The 24,133-nt window shown below is 38.6% G+C and overlaps 1 protein-coding gene across 2 annotated transcripts in view; it reads left to right on the top strand.

Annotated features, from left to right (window-relative positions):
• The window catches only part of RNGTT (RNA guanylyltransferase and 5'-phosphatase), a 184,192-nt gene that overhangs the window by 125,788 nt on the left and 34,271 nt on the right, over nucleotides 1–24,133 (top strand). The gene's annotated exons all lie outside the window — the stretch shown is intronic.

Below are 24,133 nucleotides of genomic sequence, written 5' to 3'. Positions count from 1 at the left end.
AAAGGTAGACCCACTTCCTAGAACTTCTCTATCATTTCAGGTTCACTAAGATAATGGTCTCACAACAGCAATATGAAGTGGAGCCCTTTGATCATACAACAGTATCTTGTATTTTTCCTAAATTACAATGATACTCATAGAAAAGAAAATAACAGGGACTGAAGCACATCAACTGTATTTCCAAATGACCTACGAGTTAAATGACCTTATCAGAAGAGAATGTGGAGGACATTTAATAGCTGTGCGCAGTATCTCAGTTATATTAGAGAAGACTGTTTTTAAACAGTAGAGATGCTCTTTCCCAAAATGTCTGACTCTAAGAATATTTCTTAAAAAAATAAAAACCCCAAACCAACTCTGAGCCTTATTTAAATGTCACAAATATCAACTGAAAATGTCTACGTAGTGCCAGATTTGTGGTAGCTTTCAAAACCAGAATTTTGTAAATGTCCATGCTTCCTTTTACAGTTTTTTAATTAGCCTGTGTAAGTCCCTTAATTTTATCTGAATCAGACATGCTAATATCAAATTACAAGCAAGGCTTTGGTTTTATTGGCTTTGAATGAATATCTTACTGGGTCAATTTGATACCATTTAAAATCACAGAATAATATAAATTTTATATAGAACCTTGAAGTGTTGGAAAGAATCAAGAATTTTACTCATCTTCTAAGAGAGAAATAGTAATAAAGGCTTGTTTCTTTATAAAAAAGTTAGTGATCTGAAGTAGATATGAACTCTTTGTTAGTAGCAAGTCTATTTTTTTTTTTATTATTTCCTTGATTAAGTAGACCACATGGGGAAAAAAACCCAAACGATCAGTGTTTAGGCAAAGTTCGGTTTAGCTCGGGCATTGTCAAGTAATAAAAAGTGGAAGATAAAGTACAATACATTCAAGGACAGCGGGGGCTTCAAATCTTGACAGCAGGGGCTTAAAATCTTGGATACACTGGTAATTACAAATCAACAACCAGATAGAGATAACATGACTACAGGCAAGCGACTGTTTTCCTTTTGTTAGATGTGATGTTGCCCTTTTTGTTCTGTAAATTAGAAAGAGCTTCTGGGGGGGTGGGGGTAGAGCAGGGAGGAAAGCCGCAGCTGATTCAAAATAACTGTGATGTTCTTGATTTGTTCTCATATACCTATGTTGTCTGCCACAGGGTGGCTTACTCTTTTTGTAAGCTAGTCTTCCTCACATTTCTGCTTTGAAAAAAAAATTGGTAACTGGCTGAAAAATCATGAAAGTTAATTGAATCAGCCAAGGTCTGCAGAAGTGACATGGTAGTTTGTTTGGCCCGTGTTTTGTTGCTCCCTCTTCTCTTTCCATTCCCCCTTTTATGTGATTCAGAAGTTGTCATTTTGGCCTGTGAGCTCTTTGCCTTCTCACCTGTTTGCAGAATGCCCGTTGTCAAAGAGCACAAACTTTTTCTTATGTGTGCCGTCCGTCACAGAAGGGAGCTTTACAAATAGTACCCAGGCGATAATAATCCCATGTTCCTCTAGCCTCTAAAGATCGCAGTCGAGATTGAGGCTGTATTGCCGGTGAGTACAGTGGAGTTATGAGGCGGAATGCAGATGATGTTGCACAGCAATTATGGAACAAATATGGACAAGATGTTGCAAATAGATGCAAAGATGCAGTGTTGGGATGACAGCAGGAGGAGTGCAGGTTTGAATGTATTAGCTGCATTTATGGTTGTACTGTTGTTAAAGGAAGCACGTGCTCTGAAGTTGCTTACTTTTTATGGAATCGTGAGAGTTGCAAACGAAAGTAAAGCAGTAATTTGTTTAGCTATTACCTTCAGGCATTCAGTTGTTACCAGAGTAGGTCTTACTAGTTCTGAAGAAACGTCGGGGCAGGGTTGTACAAACCGATGGAGGCAGGATGTTATGTGTCGAAAGAACAGCATGGTGGCACGGAGAGGGGAAGCACAAATACTACCATGGTAGAAATATGCATGTGCAACTGCCACCATTGGCATTGTGATGGAAACTAGTAGATAGACATTTTACCTAGGTATTAGGCTGTGAGTACTTATGCTATATTGCTTATATGAGGATATTTAAAATATTTTTGTTATGCTTCAGTTTTTAAAAACTATTTTCAAAGTAAGGCTTTGAATCGAACCTCTATTTATACTCTGGTACACTGAACATAATGTTGTACCTTCCACAACTAATACTCAGGATGCTCTTGGAATTTCTAATGTTGGATTTCAAAAACGAACTCAGCCTCATCTTTTTATATGTTCAAGTGGCAGCCTTGGGCAATCTCCATCTGTCAGATAATTATTCTACTTTAGATACTCATTTCTGCAGATTTTTAAAAGCTTTGCCTCATATCATCCTAAAATTATCTATCTGCTTGCAAAATGGAATGTAAATGTAGCCTTGTATGTTTTATAGACCCTGTTCCTTTTTCTTGAACTAGCTGCCACCTTAAAGTAGTCTTTCCAGTTGCTTGTGTCAGCTATCATAATGATTATCCACTCTGTTAAGGATCCATTTCTATCTGTAAGTGAGATCAAGAAAAGCTCCCAAATACCATATGCCTCTCAAATTTTCTTATCTCCCATGCACTTGTCTGTCCTATTTTACATTTGGATAGATATTTTATTCCTATTTGGCCATGTAGCTGAGATTTCTTGCTACTAGTGAATATGGAAATTGAGGGCTGATGCCATCCTCAGCTAAACAACCGTAAGGTGGTAGAATCTGAGAGGGGAGTGACAGGAGCAGGCAGTGGAGAAATGATCTTGGGCTTCAGGATGGCTGGCTTTGGCTTTTTCAAGGAACAGGTAGGTAGTATCCCATGGCAGGTCCCCTAAAGCGCCGAGAGGCCCAGGAGAGCTGGTTGATCTTCAAGGATGACCTCTTCAAAATGCTTGAGGACATACTTTTCCCATGTGCAGGAAGGCAAGCAGGTACGGCAGACAGCTGGCTTGCTTGAATGGGAAATTCCAGAGTCAACTCACCCAAACAATGAAGTGTATGAAAGGTGTAAACAGTGACAAGCCTCTATGGAGAACTTAAAAACAGTGTTTGGGTGTAGAGGGAAGGAATTAGGAAAGCCAAAACTCAGCTGGAGGAGAAGGTAAGTCAAGGACTTCTATAGGTATCTTGGTAATGAAAGGAAGACGGAGGAAAACAGTGTGCTGCTGATGCAGCACTAGACGTAGTGACAAGAGACAGAAGAAGGGCTGAGGGGACACACGACCACCTTGGCTTTGGTCTTGACTGGCACGGTCTGCTCTCAGGCCTCTGCGGTCCCTGAACCTCATGGCAGAGTGCAGGGAAATGAATTACTACCAGCTGGTGAGGAAGTTCAAGTTAGGGACTACTTATCGGGGTACCTGAGGGCAAAACTTTGATATTGGGGCAACAGTTAGCAAGCAAAGACGGCCAGCTGATAGCTGGGCTGCAGGTGGAGCAGATGGTTCTTTGCCTCTATTCAACATTTGTGAGACTGCATCTGGAGTACCGTCTCTAGTTTTGGGCTCCCCAGTATGAGAAAGACCTTGATGCACTGGAGCAAGTCCAGTGGAGGGCCACCAAGACAGTGAGGGGATTGGAGAACACGACATGCAAGGAGAGGCTGAGAGAACTGAGTTTCCTCTGTCCAAAGAAGAGAAGGCTACATAATACTTTATTGCTGTTTACTACTCCCTAACGGCAGGTTGTAGAGAAGATGGAGCCAGGCTACTCAGAGATGCATGTTGAAAGAATGAAAAGCAAAGGACACAAATTGTAAAAGGACAGGAGAAGAAATAGTGTGAGAAAGGTCAAACACTGGAGTAGGCTGGCAAGTTGTGGAGTCTCCATCTTTGGAGGTATTCAGAAGTTAACTGGGGATGGCTGTGAGCAACCTGATGTAACTTGGAAGCTGACCCTGTGTTGAGCATGAGACAGATGACATGCAGAGGTCCTTTCCAGTCAGAGTTATTTTAAGATTATCTGCAGATCAGATGTTAAATAGTTTGCAAATAATATGGAACTGTTAGGCTTTTAACTACTAAATATTTTAAAACACTTCTGTTTTTCTTTCTTCATGCTTTCTTTACTGTAAACAGAGATTTTTCAGAATACTTACTGGACCTATATTTAATTTACAAATTGTGGTATTGTCCTTTTAGAGAAGATTTTTGAGTTGCAAAGTAAAATAACATGCATTTTTTATGAAGAGGATTTTGACATTGTTCTTTGTTATATGCTGTAAAGGTTTGCCAGATACACAATTTAAAAACTCTCTAATTTAAGTAGGGGAAATGTCCATCTTCCTTTTGCTGTAGCTTGAACAACAGATACGCTGCTCTCAGACTTACTGAAACTCAGTTGTGAACTTATTTTTCTTTTATGCCAATATGTTTAGGAGTTATTAGAGAATATTCTTGAACATCCTACTACATTTTTGCATGTAGTAACTCTTTGGTCTCCTTCAGACAAGGAGTATTTTCTAGATTTTGTGAGTATGCCGTAAACCCAGAATATTTTTTCCTCTGTTAATTGCCTACAGTATGAATTATTATGCAGTTGTTTGGGGTTTTTTAATTTGTTGCTTAATGAGATTTTATTCTCTGATTTCTTGAGTTTACAGACTGGTACATTTAAAACCATGTTTGGAAAAGAGCATTAGTATAGAATTATTACAGATCTGAAAACTAAGTATTTTTTCCATGGTGTTTGGAATTAAAGAAACATGTATTTAAGGAAAAAAACCTCAGGTCAGATGACTTCTTTGCATGCTGTGGTGTATTTCAAAGAAGAAGAAAGCAAACTAAAAGGGGAAAAAAATTATCACTATGGTAAAGTAGAACAAACAGGCTGGACAGCCAGAGATATTGTACATGTTTTGTACTCTTCACTGGTCTTACTCTGAACATTTTATTATTTAATTTTCTGATAATACCAAACTCACAAATCATAAAAGAACAGATATAAGTACTAAATAATGAATAAATTAAAGATAAAAAAAAAATCATGACAGTCATAACTCCAAGAGTACCATTCAGTTTGCTTTGATACCATCAGAATGTTTTGAAATTGGTTTAGGAGTTAGAAGCCCAGCTTTTTGTGTCTTCCTGAATTCACAAGTACTTCAGAATCAGCAAAACATGTCAACAAAATAAATGACCCTGATGCAGGTTGTTTGCATTTCTGCCATGACAGTGTTATCAATACGGTGTGCATGCAACTGTGGGCTTCTAAAACACTGGGAGATTATCAGCAGTTTCACCTTCCCTGTTCGATAGCGAAGAGAAACTCTTGCTACATGCGCTTATCTTACAACCTCAGAGACATTAGAAAAGAAACTTACATAATTATTTTTTAGAATAATTATCCCATATGTCTGGTTTTGTAGGGATTCAAGTTGTGATGATTGATTAAAAAAAATGATGAGTTTTTTAAAATTAGCATTTTAAGGGACATTTGCATTCTGAGGAAATAAATTGGATTTTTAATATCTGTTACTTTAATGACTTAGGATCTGCCACAGGCTTCGTAATTCACACTTACCATCTTTTTGGCTAGCATCCAGCTTGTAGTTTTTTTCTGGGAAAAGATGCTTATCCTATTGTAGAAACACATTAAAATCAGTGAGGCTATAGGTGCATGTATCTGTCTGTGGGAGACCAATTTGCATAATCGAGGCCTGATGAGTCAATGGTAATGAAGAATCAATGTTGTTACCTACCTAAAGCAGTAGGGAAAAGAACAGTAACTACTGGGTATGGAGCTTGTGTGCACACTGCGCTTTGACAGGGAATATCTAGTGCTTTGTAAAAAGCCTTTAATAGTTTTAGGTAGAGATTTGGTTCCATCTGACAACAGATGTAAGCATGTCATCCTACTAAAGGATCTTAAAAAGGCCAAAATTCCTTATTTTCACACACTTTTTATGCTTGCTTGCTTTTTACAAAACAGTCTTATGACAGTGAGTGTGAACTACAAACATGGTTCTGTACTGAATTCTGTTCTGAAATCAATTTCAAGGCTTTTATCTTAAACACATGGAAGATATGTTCATTCACAGGACCTACTTCATTTTTAGCATCATTGTATGTGTGAGAGAGAAGCCTTTATTTTAACTCTGAAACCCAGATTTCAAAGGTTGTGAGCTGCTTCAGCTTCATATGAAATTAATCAGATTTTTTTTATTTATAACTATACATACATATAGGCATGTGTGTGTGTATACACACACAGGTGACAGCTGCTGCTTTGTGTTGTAAAATTAAAAACACAAACAAAAACGTAAAAGAATTCCCTTGGCTGTTATGAATCAAAATGACTCTCCTCTTTTCCTCCTCATGTTTACATGTGGGAACCCTGTCGTCCTTTTGTCATAGTTCTCAATTTTAAAGATTATCCATTTTATTAAATCAGACTTCGCTATTTCCAATTTTTAGCTCTTTTCTTAAGATATTTCTTAACTGGACAGTCTCAACTTCTTTTTGTTATTTTTCCTGCTTAAGCTATATGGTTTTCAATACCATGGCTTCATGGTTTTAAGCTAGGTAACTAACTGGTTCTGCATCCGTACTCCACCAACCAGTGTTCCATCGCTGGCTCATGAATGGTAGAAAAGTTGTATATGTATAACAGAGAAACAAATGCCAGCGTGTTCCTCTGCTTTGTATGTATAGGCTGAATAATTTTTTAATTACCTAACTGCAAAATTTATATATGTGGAGATACAAAAGCATGTGAAGTATTGGGGGGTTTAGGGACAACTCTAATGTTCCTGAAAGACTAAAAGCATCATTATTTGCAAGCTAGTCATCCTATCTATTGTCAGACTTCCCGATCACTGAGAGATATGATGGTAAGAAATTTTATGTTACACAGTTTTAATGAGGTCACTATTACATACTCCCCAAAAGCAATGCATATATCTATGTCAGTTTTCAAGATGGAAAGAATGAATTCTGAACTGAAGAGAAAACTCACTCAGGGCAGCATGGTGTGTTAGTAAGAAAAGGACAGTCCTCAGCTATACCCAGCAGATGGCATTTTTCCCCCTTATAACAACTAAATATTTTCAAAGCTATAATCTTTGGCTATTTTCATACTTAAAGCCTTTTTTCACAAAGTATTAGAAGATTGCACTGTGAGCAAATACTTATCAGTGGATTATAAATGAAATATAATGTGTATATCTCTAATTACAAGATATAGAAGATTGGAATGAGGAAACAGGATAGTGACCTTAATTATTTTATTTTTTTCTCCCTCAAGTCTGCATATCAAAACCATCATCTCTCACAGATGTTTATAAAAGCACTTCACTCTTTTGGTGAATGTTAAAGCATCAAATCTCAAGTGCTCAGGTTTTTAATCTTTTTACTCAGGAGTACAAAATTCTGCTTGAAAGTGGATATTCAATGGTAGGAGGTCACTGGATTTGGGGAGTAGAGCAGGATAGATGGACTCAGAAGTGAATTGAATATCTCCTCATGAAGGCTCTGAACTATCCTCTCCCCTTCAGAAAGGAAAGTTTGCTATGAGTGTCGTTAACCCTTCTCAGCTAATGTATTACTCACATTTCTGACTTCTTCATTTGTGGTGATAATGATCTGTACACAGTTCTGATTCAGGATTCTCTGTTGTTCGTTCTGCTCTCCTTCAAGAAGAGAAGCAGAAATGACCCTCAAGCCTCACTGAGCAAGATGTTTGTGCTTAGTTTCTGCACAATACTCACTTCGATAAAAATCTTCACGCAATGCTTCTGTGTTACGGAAATTGTGTTTTGAAAGATGAATTGCTTATCATGATAAAATAGAATAATGTTTTGGTTTTAGAAGAGACAATGGTATGGCATGCAAATGCTTTCTTCCAACTGAGATAGGTCATAAATGCAGCTTATTTTAACAGCAGAAGTATTAAGCTTCAGTTATTTGAATTATGTTACTAAAACTAGATAATCAAAACTGGTCATTTTCCTCTTTTACTCAGCCTTATAATAGGATATGACAAATGGTTTCCGCACAAACAGTGATAATGTCTCTGTTGTTTACCTTAGTTTCTCTTGCATATTAAATATAAGAGGAAGCTATTACACAACTTAAAATTTTTTACATGTATTATATGCCAGTTGTTTATTTGTAATATTCAGAGACATGCGCTATGGAGGAATTTTCCAAGTGTCTTCTGAAGATGATATCCTGCCTTTTTCAGAGAAAAAATTAAGATTCCTTGATGTTATTTGGTTGGCAAATTTTTGTGGTTTGATAGAGCCTGTGTCAGCAAAAGGCACACCTATATCCAGTCTGTGTCAAGAGGAGTGTCCAGTGTTTTAGACTTGTAAACCACTTTCATTTGAGTAAAAATAAATTAGTCACACGCATTTAAAGCATGGCATAGCCTGTACCAATTACTTAAAAACTGACATTGTTGACAAGTTTACTAGACAAGCCTGAGCAAGAGGGATGAACCCTAACTAGCACAGAAAAGAACTGATATTGAAATTATACAGCATTGTCTGTTCTGTTGCTTTCTGTTGTATAGACTGAGGATCATTCATTTCCCAAAGGATTTTATATAGCATTTGGTCCAAATCTTTGTGTTTGTTGCTGAAAGCTGTGTTATGAAACTGATGATTCTTTTTAAATGAAAGTTGCATACAGAAAGGTTTTTTTAAACAATCCAGAAATCCAGAACATAAAGATACTATAGATGTAGACTTTGCAGAGTCGCTTCTCTGTTGCAGTTTTTTACCAAGTGAATATTTAAACAGTGCCATCTAGTTATGTACTCTTGGTTAATGTGGAAGATATATCTCTATTATTGCTCAACCTAAATTATTCCTTTGATTCACTAAATTTGAATTTGTATGAATTTCTTGCAAGACATAAAGTGCATAGAAGATTTTTTTCTGACAGTAAAAGAGATGGATATGACAAAATGGCAAGAATGTGGTGATAATTTAAAGTTAATTCTTCTGATGTAATAGCTCCAGGATCACAATTTTTTTTTAACTTAAAATTAACTTTAAAAAAAAAGTATTTCTGAAGCTCTAAAACAGCAATTCTGTCACCAGAGAAGTTGGCAGTTTGTTTGGTTTTTTTTGACAAAGCCTTATCCTGAAGTTTAATTACCAAGGGGACTTGCAAAGACAGAAATACAGAAGTTATGGAGTGATAGTAGCAGTGAGAAAGGATGAGTTGGGGGAAGAAGTGGGGCAGAGGAAACCTTAGTTCTAGAGAGCTGCTTTCTCTACCCTTGTTTTAGATAATTGGTGATTTATTTACTGGTAGCTATGACAGCTTTCTACTTCAAGCTTGCTGTACTTAAAAAACAACAACAAAAACACCCCCTGCCCCGAACTCTGACGTTCTGTAGATACCAACCAGTCTTCTATCAAAGGTAAGACCACTGAGAAGCTTAGACGAAGGTGGGTTTTATTAAAAACTGATGAATGGAGAAAGGATAACGTATAGTGAGGAGAATAACCATTGTTTCAACTGCAGTGAAACAGACTAACTTAGATCTACAGAACTGGCTGGGATATTGGGACAGTTGCAGAAAATCTGCTCGTGCCATGTGTGCAAGCTTGAGAAAGTTGGGTAAGAAGTAATTTTGCAACTCTCACAAGCTCTCAAGTATGAGGTTGCACCCTCTTTCCTCACTCAGACTTCTTTAGCCTGGATGTCTTCATAACAACTTAATGAACAAGAATTCTCTAGGTTGTCTAAAAACCCTTCTTTCTGCATTCTGGTCCTAAGGAAAGCAATTCTCTTTTCCTTTGTTTTAGTTTTCAAATGTCAAATACAATAATTACATTTTATCTTGGCTTTGAGTGATTTATACCTCAATGAATGCCTGTTTGCTGTCTGTTAATAAATTTCCTTTGCCATAATAACAAGGTGGTGTTGAAAGTAGCTTCAAAAAAAGGAATGGCCTATTTAATTTTTAAACGGATAAAGGATTTCTCTGAAGGAACAATTAAAACTTGATTTTGCAGCATTTGTATTAATTGTTGTCTGATAGATGACTGGTTCAGGAAAGTAAGTGTGAGCATATAAAGTAAACCTAGAGTTAATTCTTTTTCTGTGCATTTTAAATCACTTATGGATAAGTCTTCTTCCAGTGTAAGTGCTGGATGTGAAAAATTAAAGCAATATTCTGAATTTGAAATTACATGTATTAGACAAAAAAAAGTAGAATTGTAGGAACTGTCAAAATAATCACATTGTCACTGGTCTGTGCATGTAAAATGCAGCAGAGGAATGTTAAGGTTACAGCCTAGCATCCAAAAGAAATGGAATTCCTTCAAAAAGAGTTGACCCCAGGGGCTGTGCATTACTTGTGCTGGGACAGGTAGATCCAGAGCACAGATCTGTAGTAGCTAAGTAAACGGAATAACTTTGACCACTCCTAAATTGCACTTCTCTTAAGAAACCAGGTTGTAAAAGAAGATATGAAACACTTTGTTGTTGGGTTTCCTAGCTGGTGTAAATCTTGACAGCAGGGATGTGTTAAAATGTAGGTTTCCCATCATCTGTTACAGGAATATGTGCTCTACCAGTTTGCCCTTTTCTTTTTGTGTCTTCTCATCTTCTGTGATACTGTTCCCAGATAGACTAAAGTTTGTGTTCCTGCTAAAGTTTTATTCGTTCTCCTTTCATTCTCTCACCTGTATTTGCGTGTGAGTCTTTGGGTTGGTTTCCCAATAAAGGTGATTATTTTATATTTGCTGTCAGTGGCTATGCCAAAGTGATTAAAGTCCTGGTTGAAATGCATAGGATTTCCATGAAGTAGCTGAAATTGCATTCCTGTATGCCGACTGATAAGTTTCTCTCTCTGATTGTCTGAAGATGTAGGTAAGGCTGGGTATATAGGAAAAGGCAATAGCTTATGTTATTTTGTTATGCTTATCATACATATTTTAAAAATAGCCACATTTTGAGACATGAAAGTCTTTCTTCATAGTCGAGATTAACTTGCATGCTCGAGTCCTTGTTTTTCCCAGCTATATCACTTAGTCTAAGAAAACATACTATTTTTTCCTAGAGACTTTGTCTTACCTTAAATCAGACCTGAGTTAAGTTCACAGTGTTTGTAATGAACAATGTGAATTTTTTTTTTTTTTCTGTAATACCTGTAATTAATTTCAGTTAGCTGTATTACCTAAAAAGGCTTATTATCCTTGCAGGTAGCTTATAATACCACCATGAGGATCTTCTACTTGCAAAATAAAAATATACTGAACCACGTTGCACTAATTTTTTTAGCAGGCTTTTTTTGGCAAGGGTAAATTATAGTCCAAAAGGACATGCAAAATTGCTTGCAGTAAGAAATTATGTCTTGGAGGCATATTGCAAAAAGGAAAAAAAAACCCCCTGCTTTACTGTACATTTGTTAATTAATAACTTAATAATTTACGTTACATAAATCTTCTCAGAAATAGATAAAAGAAGAGACAGAGCAGGTCATCCTGATACCAGTTAAATCAGTAGTTATCAGCCAAGGACTGGAAGTAACTAATTTTTTGTCCTATGCAGTTAGCATTTAGTCATAATTGTGCTTTCACTTGTGCCCTACATAATAAAAATTCATCATTCAGGACAGTAAATGAAAAGATGCTCTCTTTCTGTAATAATAATATAGCAATTTTTATGAAGAATTCAATTATTTTTTTCCCACAGTATATAAGAAAGATACATTTTTGCAAGTTACTCATCACCTGGGGCCTCTTAGAGAGTGTGTCACAAAATAGGTTAATAATTTCAAGCAAAGTCTGAAAAGCTGGCATTGGAAAAGAAGAGGCTAGAAATACCGATAGTGTATGAAGAGCTTGCAGAATGGTTACATTGGACCAAAAATTTTGTAGAAGCAGCTCCCTAGAATGATGATGGTTCCCGGTCCTATTCCTCAGCCCTTGTGCAGGCAAGCAAGTGGGTCTGGCTGCATGGGACTTCTTGGGGTGTTGGTGAACTCGGATGTGACTGTACCCCAAGTGCCTGGGAAGAATGGAGCCTGGCTAGTGCCCCGGGTGCTTTTAGTAGCTGCGTCAGGTTTGTATGGCCGTGGACATCGTGGCTGCTCAGGAGGGACTGCAACAGTAGTTCTCAACCTGGGAGCTGTTGCTTGTGAAGCAAACGCTGTGTGTGGAGCGGAGGCACCTCGGAAGGGTTTTTTGTTCCTAATCTGTTTGCTGGTTGTCCTCTGTTTCTTAGCACCGTCCAAGCTGCCATCAGCCAAGTGCATTCCCACTCCCCTCCTGGCCGGTCCAAGAAAGTATGCTTCCCCTCTCTGCATTTGGGAATCGGGATGAATGGTGCTAAAGTTAGGAGAAAGAAGAAGGGGGAAGAGGGGCGATGTATTGGAGGGAGGTAGTCATCTTAAAAAGCCTGTACAAAACAAAACCAAGGGGCAGCTGAATGTTAAAGTCAGAAGTAAAGGAAAGAAAGAGGAAAAGGAGAAAGAGGAGATGTGGCACTTCTGAAGTGAGGCAGAGCACCCTGATAGCAGAGCAGTGATTTCCCTTACAGAGAAAGGAGCCTTATGGGTAAGGATATGGATTTTTTTTTTTTTGAGCAGACTAATACACCAGAAAGACAGGGCAGCTTTACTGCAAATGCCTTCTAGATTACGGGTGAAATAATCGGTATTACAGTGTTCGCAGTTGGTATTAAAAGGTAATAGTCCTTTCTTTTGTCGCACTCAGGAAAGTACTTCAGCTGCATTTCTTAATACTTCAGAATGCAGAATACTTCATTCTATGTTTATTAACTACCTGAATAATGTCTGTAAAAGAAATTTCATTTAAAAGTTCATATAATGAATGTGCTGAGGGACTTAATTTTATAATGAACTGAGGAGCTAAATCTTGCACCATCCGTGCAGGTTTCAGAAATAAGAGTGAATCATTCAGTAGAGTTCATGAAGTCTCTGACAGCCTTCCTGTCTTATTTTGGGTGGTAGGTTTGTTCGTAGGAGACGGGTGTTCATGCATTCTGCTGGTGGCACTTGTGTCTGGGTAGATGGCAGCTGGGTGGGTATCACTCCTAATTCCAGACAAACAATTTGTTGTTTGTCATAGGCTTCACTTGAGGATTGCAATCTACATAGTTCCCCAGGAACCTATACCAAAATGGTTTGTAGACTGTAATTCAATAATTTCTGTGGTTGTGCATGATTAATTAAGAAACTATTTATTTTTAATAAATCATTAAAGTGGTGTGGGGAAATGGGAAGAAAAAGAAATCCGTTGGAGTGGCCCACCATGCATATGGCTAAGAGTGCTCTTTCGTTATGCCTTCCCATGGAGGATCTTTTAGAAGAAGGTGGGAATTTTCATACTGATTATATCTCTGATCCATGTAGAGAAGTGAATTTTATATACTTTACTGTTGTTAGTCTTCTAAATATTTTTATTATGCACCTGCATGTTCAGCTCCTGTTTCTCTTGCACACCAGGGCAGCGTCAATGAGCTCCAATCTAATTATGTGTTTCGTGGTGAAGTATTTATCAGATTTGAATTCTCCCTCAATCAGCATAATTCAATCACCCCTTGTTCTTTTGTTATGAGAAATGAAATATGGAACACCTGATCAATCTGTGGTTTGCCCTGCATTGTCAAAAGGATACCGGTACCAACTGATTTACTCAGGATGCCTTATGCTATGCTTCAGAGTGGTTTACAGTATTTTCTCTGAAAAGCTTTTGCATCCATAATTCATCAGATTTTTGATATATGGTAGAGTCACCTCCATGGGATACAGAAGTACCTTTTTCATAATGCAGAGGAATTCTCTCTAAATTTGGCCAACCTGCAGAGTGGCCTGTTTTCTTTTACTTGGAAGTGTTAGCTGCCAAAGTCTGGGACCGCCGTGAGGTCCTGCCACCACTGGTGCAGCATGCAGGGCACTAGGAAAAGCAGAAAACTGTTGGAGCAGCTGTGCTGACAAATGAAGGGCAGAATGGGGGAGATTATAGCCAGATGAGACCACCCCATCACAGCTTTTCTGCCAATTCTTTGTCATGGTTTTTCAGCAGTAACAACCTGCATTAAAATTGCTGAATATTTCAATTTCCAGCTCTGCTCTGATGATTTGGAATAGTTGTGCGGGACAGAAGTTTGGCTTTATTTTTTTTTTTAATTTTAAAAATAGAAAGACCAAAGACAAAGGAATGACAAAACCTCATGTGGATGGAAAGTTCAATGAGCTTCACAGTCAAGCCTTTGAACGTTAGGAAATAGCAGAGTTCTAGTTGCCAGGTTCATATACATTATGATACATTCCTTAATTAAATGGATAAGTACCTTTCCCTAATTCATACACACAGGAGCACATACCTTTCCCTGCACAGGAGAGTAATGGTATGGTTGTAAGGGTGATTGTAGGTATGGCATCAGCTTCCTTTCAAAGTGATGAACTTTGTAATCTAGCTAAAGTTGCCAGCCTTTGCTTCATACTTGCTTCATCAGCAGACTTTCTCTGTTCATGACTTTTTCAGATTACTAATAAATATATTAAACAGTCTGTTACATAAATTGAATAGTCACTTGGCCTTTGCCAAGATGAAAACTGACCATTTATTCTGCCTGTCCAGTCTCTTAATCACGTTTGATCCATAACAGTAAGTAGCCTTTTCCATATAAAAGTACTTACTGCCTAGTTTTATTTTTTAAAAAATAAATTACTGTGGAAGACTGTAACAGAAGCCTTTTGGCAGTCTGAATCGATTATGTCAGTGTGGTGCCTCTCCTGTCCCCCACTCCTTTTTAAGCACTCTTTCATTAAAATGATCAAAAGAGAGGCAGATGCAGCCACAGTGTGAATGCAGGGGATGTGCAACCTCCTAAGTAGCGCTGCCATGTGTGGCCAAGGTGGGCATGCTGAACAATGCTGTGCTAAGGGGTAGGACTCTGAGAAGTTTGCGGGAAATTGCCCTATTTGGGTGTTAAAGGTTGATATGGGGGTTTTTAATAGCCATTCAGACCCTCCATATTGAGAAACGTCAGAAATCTTGGATATGTTGCATCAGGGTTTGGTGATTTATTTCACCTTAATTATGAATATATCCCCAGAGCTTTTCTTTTAGTACCTCTATTTCTGCAGGCATTTCATTTTGGTAACTGAAAATAAGTGTTCCTGACGAGGTACCTTTATTTTTTAAGTAGGTACAAACAAATCCATTAGTTTTTCAGCAGTCTCCCTGTCTTCCTTAGTTGCTCCTTGTATTTCCACATAATCAAGTGAATCTACCGAATTTTTTTTACCAGTTTTGTACTTGAATATACTTGAGGTTTTTTGCCATTACCTCATTTATTTCTTCTATATCTTATTTGCTGTTAGAAATCTGCTTTTCCTAAGTAGCTCCCAAGACACTTATAATGTCTTTGTTTTGACTTTAAAATATCTGTAATTAGACTATTTTATTGAAGTCTCCTGGTGTAAAGCTTCACGTTGTGGTGTCAATTCTTCACTTAATTCTGGGTGTTGAATTTGCTAGTATTGTGGTCTCTGTTATATTTTAAAAGGTGGCCAAGGTGAAAGGACCCTACGGGGTCCTAGACTAGAATGTGGATTTACAGTGAGCCCGCTGGAGGGCTGCGTGAGTGCTCTTGCTTTGTCATATGTGGATAAACCTGGGCAGAGTTGCAGCACAGCCTGTGTCAGGCCGGTCTTTCAGCAAATTGGGACTTGTTCCTAACTCCTGGCCTATATTTCAGTGAGATGAAAGGGATGATATTCGGAAAGAAAAATTGACGTTTACTATCAGAAATAGATTCTAATAGTGAAATTTCTCAGACTACGTAATAGTCTCCCAAAGGAAAAGGCAAGCAGCCTCATTTTTCAGGTAATTTATGGCCAGCCTGGCCAAATTGCTCATTACACTACAGGGAATAATATTCCACTGGTGGAGGAATGGGCATGATTATTTAATGGGTACTTTTTGTTTCTACTTACTTTTCCTTTCTACTTTTTATGGCTAAGCTATATGTAAATGTAGTCAAAATGCTTCTTTATGTGATTTGCTTGTAAGGCAAAGCCTGGACAAACATGAAAATATTATCAGTGCTAGACATAGATGCAGCAAACAAAAGGAAGTGCTTTTGGGAACATCTGATGTTGTGATTTTATTTATAAAGTGCAAGAATGTTTCTTAAAAAATCTTCCTGGCTCTAGGAAAGCATTCATGTACACACACACACCCCCCTCCCCCCGCAAAATAAACCCCAAACCCAAACGAGCAGCCGAACGCTTGTTCAAAAATAATGCAAATTAAACCCTCCTAACTCAAAGTAAACCTTGACATTGGTCAGTTCATTCTTTTTGACCATGATCTAGAATCACTTGCAGACCATTATGTCAAATATGAGGTCACTTCGTTTTGCAGTTTTGAGCTCTGTAAATGTAATTTCTATTGTGTTTGGGATATAACAGTGGTAACGTTATTCAGTGGAAGTATGTCTTTCAGGGATCAGTTACTTCCTAGATTCCCATTATGAATAGCCAATGACAGTGATTTACTGTAGGGAGTGAGGTAGTTCAGTGAAAACTTTCAAGTATTGCGCATAGAAACTTTTACCGTGAAGGGCAATTAGCACATAACATTGATATTTTTGCCTGAGTTGCATGTGTTTCAGAAAGCAGCATGCTTATTAATACGACTAATAACACACACTGTTGGAGTACTATTGTGGGAAGGCTGAGGGTGTTAAATTCAAGTCTGCAGTTTGTGCTATCCACTGCATTTTTCCCCATGAATATTACTTAGAATACAGTTTTATGTTAATTGCTGTCACCATTAACTTGGCTTGGGATATTCTGCAAATTCAGAATTCAATGAATGAAAAGGTCGTGCTTACATTTCTGTGGGTTTTTTATAGCAGAGATACATTTAGCATTGTAAAATTTACAGTCTCTTCTTTAACACTTGATTGTATCCCTTCCCAACCTTCCCTCCTTGCTTTGAGTTCAAAGCCAGGGTTTTTTGCATCTTTACTATGTAACCAGCCATCCATAGTATCTCTTCCAGTTCCCTCATAGCTTTTTTCAGTTTGTGCTCTAATTTGAGGAAGAATGTCCTAAATCAGATACATGGTCTATTTGCCTACTGTTTACCATGGTGATTATACTAGAATAGCTTTTATTTGTCCATGAAAAAAAGTTTCCTTGACTGATGATGAAAAAATTTTGTTATAATATTTTCATAGCCTGAAAAGTGGTTTGATAAATGTGCTGTAGAAAGCAGTAGAGAGCTCTTCTGTCTTGCCTATGAAGCTCCTGCTTTACTACTGTTAGTATTCTGTGTGCAAGGTTCACTACTGCTTCTATGAACTCTCAGGTTCTTTGGCTCTTTATACTTTTAGAACGAAATGAAATGCATGTTGTTTGCAGACCATATATGCATGTCAGTTTAAGTTCACAAGATTATCTGTGCACTGGTATTAACCTTTTCCAGAGCTTGTATCCTTTTATATACTTTTATATTTTATAATACCTAGTGTAATATTTTCACTATCTTACTCTTAGTCTGTGAAATAAATTAATGAAATAATTAATGATCTTGAAAAAAAAATTGAATGTAGGAAGTTAATTCTTTTGACCCTAACATCAATTTTATAATTCTCTATTTATGCTTTTCTGATTTTCTTCTTGCTTTTTCTTTCAATTCATATTCCTAGAAAATACATAATTAGAGTAGAAAAGCAATGGGGAGCAATTATCATAAGCAAGAAGCAAAATATAATTGTAGTGTCACTGTAGTAGAATCCAAGTTACGGTTCAAGAGACTACTTAAGAAACTGCTTCTCTTCCCATGGTTAAGATATTGCAGCACAGTGTACAGTGTTCCCTCACAGTTTAAGTGAACACAGGGTAAATACAGAATATTTATTATATTCTTCAGAGGACAGCAGCAGCAGCATGTGAATATGGGGTCATTTCTGTTGTGCCATGATGCTTTGTTTGTGCTCATGTCATCATGTGCAATAATGACATACTGGGATAATTTCTTTGCATAACGGAATAGAAACTTTGTAAAATTATGTATAAAAGTTACCTTTATCTTCAAAGGCATATGTGAACACTGTTTAAATAATGTTTGAAAATACAGGTATTGAACTTACAAAGATGTTGCTTCCATTCTTGGGGCTGCTGTTCTTCCATGTTTGTAACTGATAAGTCATTTCTGCCTAAAATGTGCAAATGCATTCGGAGCGATTTTTAGAGACAGTAAAAAGCACTTATAGAGCATAGCAGTGGAATTCTTTGTATGTGCTTATCACACAAAAGGTATATTTTAAAATGAAGTGTAAAAACATTCAGACCATAACTAATATTAATCCCTATTATATAGTTATTTTAAATATGGGAGTTTGGAATGTGAGTGTGGTCACAGCAATTTTCCAAAAATTTTATCTGACTGTCCAATTTGTATTTTAAGCAGGTTGTTTTCCATTTTTGGCCTTAATAGTCCACTAATGCACATGCTGAGATGTTCTTATCAATAAAGATACGGATGTGCAGAAGGGTCAGTAGCCCCACTGAGTGTCAGGATTGTTTTTTCTTTCAGTTTTGTTTCATATCTATTCCACTCTTAGTACATGTCTTCTCAGGATTGAAATCTTTTCACCAGCAACCTCTGCGAAGACTGCAAATGTCTTTCTGCAGCATATGAAGGATGAGGTTGTTAGATCAGATCCCAGCCTCATTGTAGCTATTTGTTGCTGCTTCTGACTGTAAAATGGAAGTAGTCCATGCATCTTAATCCTGTTGTCTCATCAGTGGATTGGTATTCCTGTTTAATCATATCTGCCAAGGTGAAATCCCTTCCATGCAGACACCAAGGGCATTTCAGGTATTGGTCCACCATTCAGATCAACCAGAAAAAACCCTGTCCGATCTGGAGAGAGTCCTTTCAGGTGGGAGAACAGACCCCGCAGCAGTAGCTGCCCCTTTTCCTTTGTTGAAAGCAGTCAATTCCACAGTCAATTCCATCTACACCATCATTAGAAGTACAGACAGATACGCACAGCTGTCAGGCTGAGTTTTGGAAGTTTCTGCAGTGATGGATGCACTCAAATACTTTTCTGGTTATGCAATGTAACAACAAAGTCTTGTTACATCTAACAAAGTTTTGGTGGCAGGCTGTAGCACTTGGCGAGCTCTTTAAACACAAACTCATGGAGAGTCAGGCTTTTTGGTGATTGGAAGAGCTAGTGAAAGAAACAGGCACCAGTCAAGAATAAAACCAGAAATACCAAATCTAGTGATTCGACTTATGTGGAGTGATGAACTATTCTTCAACCACGATGTATGTCAAGATAAATTTTAGGATTGCCTAATATAGATACTGAAAGATCCTATTTGATAAATTGTCATCAGTTCTGGGATTTTGGTGAGCGTTCTTGTGGAAATTTAAGGAAGAAGTTACATGTTCTGTTCCAGAGGGTTAGTGAGTAACTGAAGCGTTGCTGTAGGCAGCTCTGCATGCCTCCCACTGCCTATAAAAAAACAGACAACTCAAGCCCATATGCCTGTTCATTGGTCATCATTTTCCTTCGACACATTCCACCTTTCCAATGCCATTTTCCTTACCTCTTTTCAGCCCTTCTACTGCACACATTGCGTTTTTTCACTCCATACTCCCTGCTTTCCAAGCCTGTCCGACCTCTGTGCTGTCGCCTAGAGCTGCAAGTCTCAGTCTGTGTTCCTGCACGATATGCCACCGGTCTTGCAACAGAGCAAGCGCAGGAGCTGCTGCCTCGCACAGGAGCAAGTTACCGCGTTCGGCTAATCTGCAGTAACTTGCTCCTGTGAGAGGTGGCGGCTCCTGGCTCCACGCTGCTCCTTTGTTTCTCTGCATGCTCCTTTCTGGAAACCTCCTTCCGTAGCCTGCACAGCAGCACTAGGATCCGTATAGCCAACTGGTTTGCGTATGAACTGGTCAGAAGTTACGTTTTCAGCTCCACAGTTTGCGCGGCCCTGTTTGATAGCCCGAGCGGACTTGCAAGGCAGCCCTTGGAGTCTGAAGGGGTCGGCGTTTGGGGTTCAGGTCAAGCTGAAGTGGTGTCCTCAAGGTGTACCTCCCAGCAAGATACAGAAGAAGTGTTTGACGCCTGCTTTCTGCCCTCACAAAGTACTACGTAATGGCTGGAGCGTTGGTGTGTCGGTGAGCTGTGCCTGAATCTTTGCTGAGAATATCTTGAAATACTCACCTGCATCTTAACAGACAGCTCTTAGCGAGTTACCGGGAACAGACCACATGTGGAGAAGAGGAAACCATCAGGCTTCTTCGAAGTGTGCCACCCTCATAAAGGCCATAGCCAAGGGTCGCTCCACTTCCATGGCCGAAGGCGGTAGGAAGGGGCAATGGTACTGGGACTGTCCCAGCGCCCACAGCAAGGTCAGCTGTGCTGGGGGAGGGCGAGCTCTGCGGTACGTCAACCTCTGCTGCTCCCGTAGCCCTAATCCGCCCGTCTTCTGCAGCCCAGAGCTCTGCCCCAATGCTTTCCAACCCAGAGGGCTGCTGTGTCACTCCTTTATACCGCTCTCATCCCTCTTGTGCTCCACGTTCCCTGCCATCTCACGCTGCCTTATTCCAAGTTTCCTTTCACCCAAGCTCTTAATCCTGTCTTGTATTTATTTGCATTTACCCCCCTCACACCACATTTTTTGGATCGCCGTGCCTGACTGTGCCCGCTCCTGCAGTCAGCTTCCCCCACAAGCAGCAGTGCCTGGCTCCTGCAGCTCGGATTTTGAAAACATTTGGTACGTTTTACATCCCACAAAAGGCCAAATCTAGGATTTTGAAGGCAGAAAATAGGGGATTTGGTGGGAACTGTATGGCAGCATTTTCTTGGTACTGGAAAGGCCTTTAACACCTTGACACTATATTGGCAAAAGTCAGGAATGGTTTGTCCTGACAATTTTTGGGTTTTTATGCTGTTTGCACGGAACACAAAAATACAGCCTGAACAGGCACATCGGGCTAGAATTCTGCTCGCTTGGGTGTATAGGACAGGAGTGTGGGGAGTGTAATGTTATGTATGGACAGCACATCTTAAAGAACCGCTGCTTCTTGGAGTGAGGTTTCTTTCCTTCTACTTACAGAAAAAAATAGGAGTTGTGTTGATAATGTATTAAATGGAAGAGACGACAAATAAAATACTCAGCAATCTGTAAGCTAATAGGATTAGTTGGGGCAACTTTGCATATTGCTACATATTTTCAAGTAAAAGTAAATATATGTATTGGAGTGCCAGTAGGTATTTGCATTTTTGACGATTGTTTCTCATAATTTTAAGGTAATTATTTGAATGTGAAATTCAAAGATGGTAATTGCGCTGTGAAACTGTCACCAGTGTTTCAGAGGCTGGTATTGATTTTGGCCAATTACAGGTGATGTCCAGCCATTAGCAGGGTTAGGTGTTGAGTACTGCTGACAGTGTTTTGAGAATAGAACTGTGCAAATGTGAAATTAGCTAAGAAATAAAAGACTGACATTTTAAAAGAGCGTGTTGGCATAGGGAAACATAGAAGTGCTTATAACCGAACCTGCCTACCATTGGAAAGTCTTCAAAGGCAAAGGGTAGTTAGTTGAGAGCATTGGGAAAGATTATTTGTATCAATTTGGACATGTTGAAGTTTATGGTATAAAGTTAATTGTAAGTACTTAAAAATGCAGCCTGGTATTGTGGTAAAGAACTACAAGAATGGCTGTGTAGAATTTGAACTTTCTGATTGGTGAGGAGTACCTCTTAATGGTAATTTAGAGGTCAGTCGTGCTGCGTTCCCGTGGGTGAGATGGAGATTGGCATATACTCCTCTATCTCATCCCTCTCCTTGATGGCACACGGTTTTTTGATACGGCTGCTGGTGGCTGCTGAGGGAGCAGAACCACTCTTGGCAGTAGCTTGGCCTATCCAGAGCCTCAGCGGTGACTCTCGCCACAGTCTGCTTACCTCTCCAGACTCTTCTGTGTGAGCTCAGTCTCTGAAATATGGAGATAATGCTGATAGGAAAGACCCTGAAATAAAAGAGTTTATGTTAGTCGTGAGATTCAGAGTTTTTTAATTGCTCAGACCATTTAGAGGCGGAAAGACAAAGTGTTTCAGGACATTAAATTATGATCATATTGGGATGCTTATTTCAACCTCATTGAGTGCTTATATGGAAAACTGACTGGTTTTGCATGTTGGTGATATAATTTGAACTTCAGAACTTGAGAGGAATGTGAAAACTAGAGAAACAAAGAATGCAACCTTTTCTTTAAGCAAGGGAAAGTTACAAATAACTTTCTATTCCCTAAAAATTTTGCTACTACTGCATTGAATTAACATTGCCTTTTTGAAGTGCCATGTGAATGCAAATAAAAAAAAGTAAGTAAAATACTTTTCAGCCAAGGCAGTGAAAAGTGAATAAATAGTAATAAGCATGTACTGTGTCAATATCAATCTTACTAAGGAAGCCAATGCTTGCAGTTCATTTGCAGGTTTTGGGTGTATATCAGTGATAGCAAGTTAAACGGTGTAGGCAGCTGTGTGGTCTTCTGGAAAGACCAGTCTTAAGGTTCCCTAGGTGTTTGCTACTTCTAAGTAAAGCCATCCCAAAGACTCAGACTTTTAATGGTCCTGCATTTCTATCCGGTAAAGAAAACAATGTGAAGAATAACCACGTGGGAATAATCACACTGTATGTCTTCTCTATTTTTAGGTCCCTTACTAGAAATACAGCTGGTGGATTTTTTTTTTCTTTTCTGCCTTACAAAAATTACATGCAGTTCTTTTTAAGAATACTTTTTTTGCTTTAAGGTGCCCTCTCTCAAATATGGTGACATACCCTGAATCCTTTTTTACAGATTCTCTTTTAACTTTTTTCACTAATTACTTCCCATGTTTCTTTTCATTTAGAAAACCCTTAAATATTTTCCAAGTTTGCTTTATAGTCCTGGGAGAAGGTTTGATCAATATGCTGGCTTCTCCAACTCCAGACACCTGAGTTCTGAAAAAATTTGACTCGTTGTGACTGCAAATGAGTTTGATATGCTTATCCTGACTTCCATATACTGCAGAACCAGTGCGAAACAGTACAGTCTTCCCAACGGAGTCCAGCACGCTGATGGGCAAAGGGAGGAAGCTACTCGCCTGTCCGTACTGTGACTGATTTGCTCTGATCCTTACTGGTCTTTCCTTCCTTTGGGTATTTCTGTCACTGCCCAGGAAATTTCTGTATACCATATCTAATTACAGAAGGATTTTTTGAAGACGATACACAGTTCGACACCACTTCTTAACTGTTTTATATATGTGAATGTTTCGACTTTGTCGTTTTGCTGAGTTCCACCAATTACCACTCCTGGTGAACCAGTTTAAGGTCATATATATCACATCGTTGTCAGAACTGGGAAGAATCAAAATCATGCTAAGTTGTATACATTCTGTGGGGTCAAAACAATTTACTGCCATCTAAGTTCCTGCTTTCTTTTGTTCATGAAAACAGGCCTGGTGATGGTAAGAAATTAGTTGAAAATCACAGCTGGTTTATATATAGAAAAAAATATGTAACTCGGTATGAATTAAAAGTATATATATGCTTAAAAACATAAGACTGAGAGACACCTCAGTGTCAGACTTAAACAGAATAATACCTGCATTCATGCTTAATTTCTGGTTATTAAATTTAATTCATATGTGAGGCCTTATTACTAAAGGGAATGAGATGTAAAATTGAAGGAAAATATAAAATAGCAAACACTTAATGAAAACTTGGAGCTACTGAAGAGTCTGATGGGTTTTGAACATCCTTTTTAATCAAAACAGAAACTCTTTCAAGGGTTTGTCATCCAAAAGTTCTTATTATGGGGCGCCTGTATTTCAGGGTAATGCTTTTGGAGCCTGTAGAGCGGAGGGAATGACCGCTCTGCTGCTGCTTAGGAAGAGGAACATCGTGATTGTCCAGTTTGAACAGTACAGTGCTCTCCTACCCGTTTTGCTGGCCAGTGATGTTCTTGTCTGCCTGTTCATAGCAGCAGCACCCTAATGCTCCTCTGGGATTTGGAGTTTGTGTGCTAATAACATTGACTTGCACAGTATCTGCAGAAATCAAACTTAACTTGTTTCCAGAAGTACCAGCAGCCGTTTGAGTCAACTTATCCCACCGTCCCTCTGGATCT

The sequence above is a fragment of the Buteo buteo genome, chromosome 15 (assembly GCF_964188355.1).
Source record: "Buteo buteo chromosome 15, bButBut1.hap1.1, whole genome shotgun sequence".
NCBI lineage: Eukaryota > Metazoa > Chordata > Aves > Accipitriformes > Accipitridae > Buteo > Buteo buteo.
This window is presented reverse-complemented; position numbering and strand designations above follow the sequence as displayed.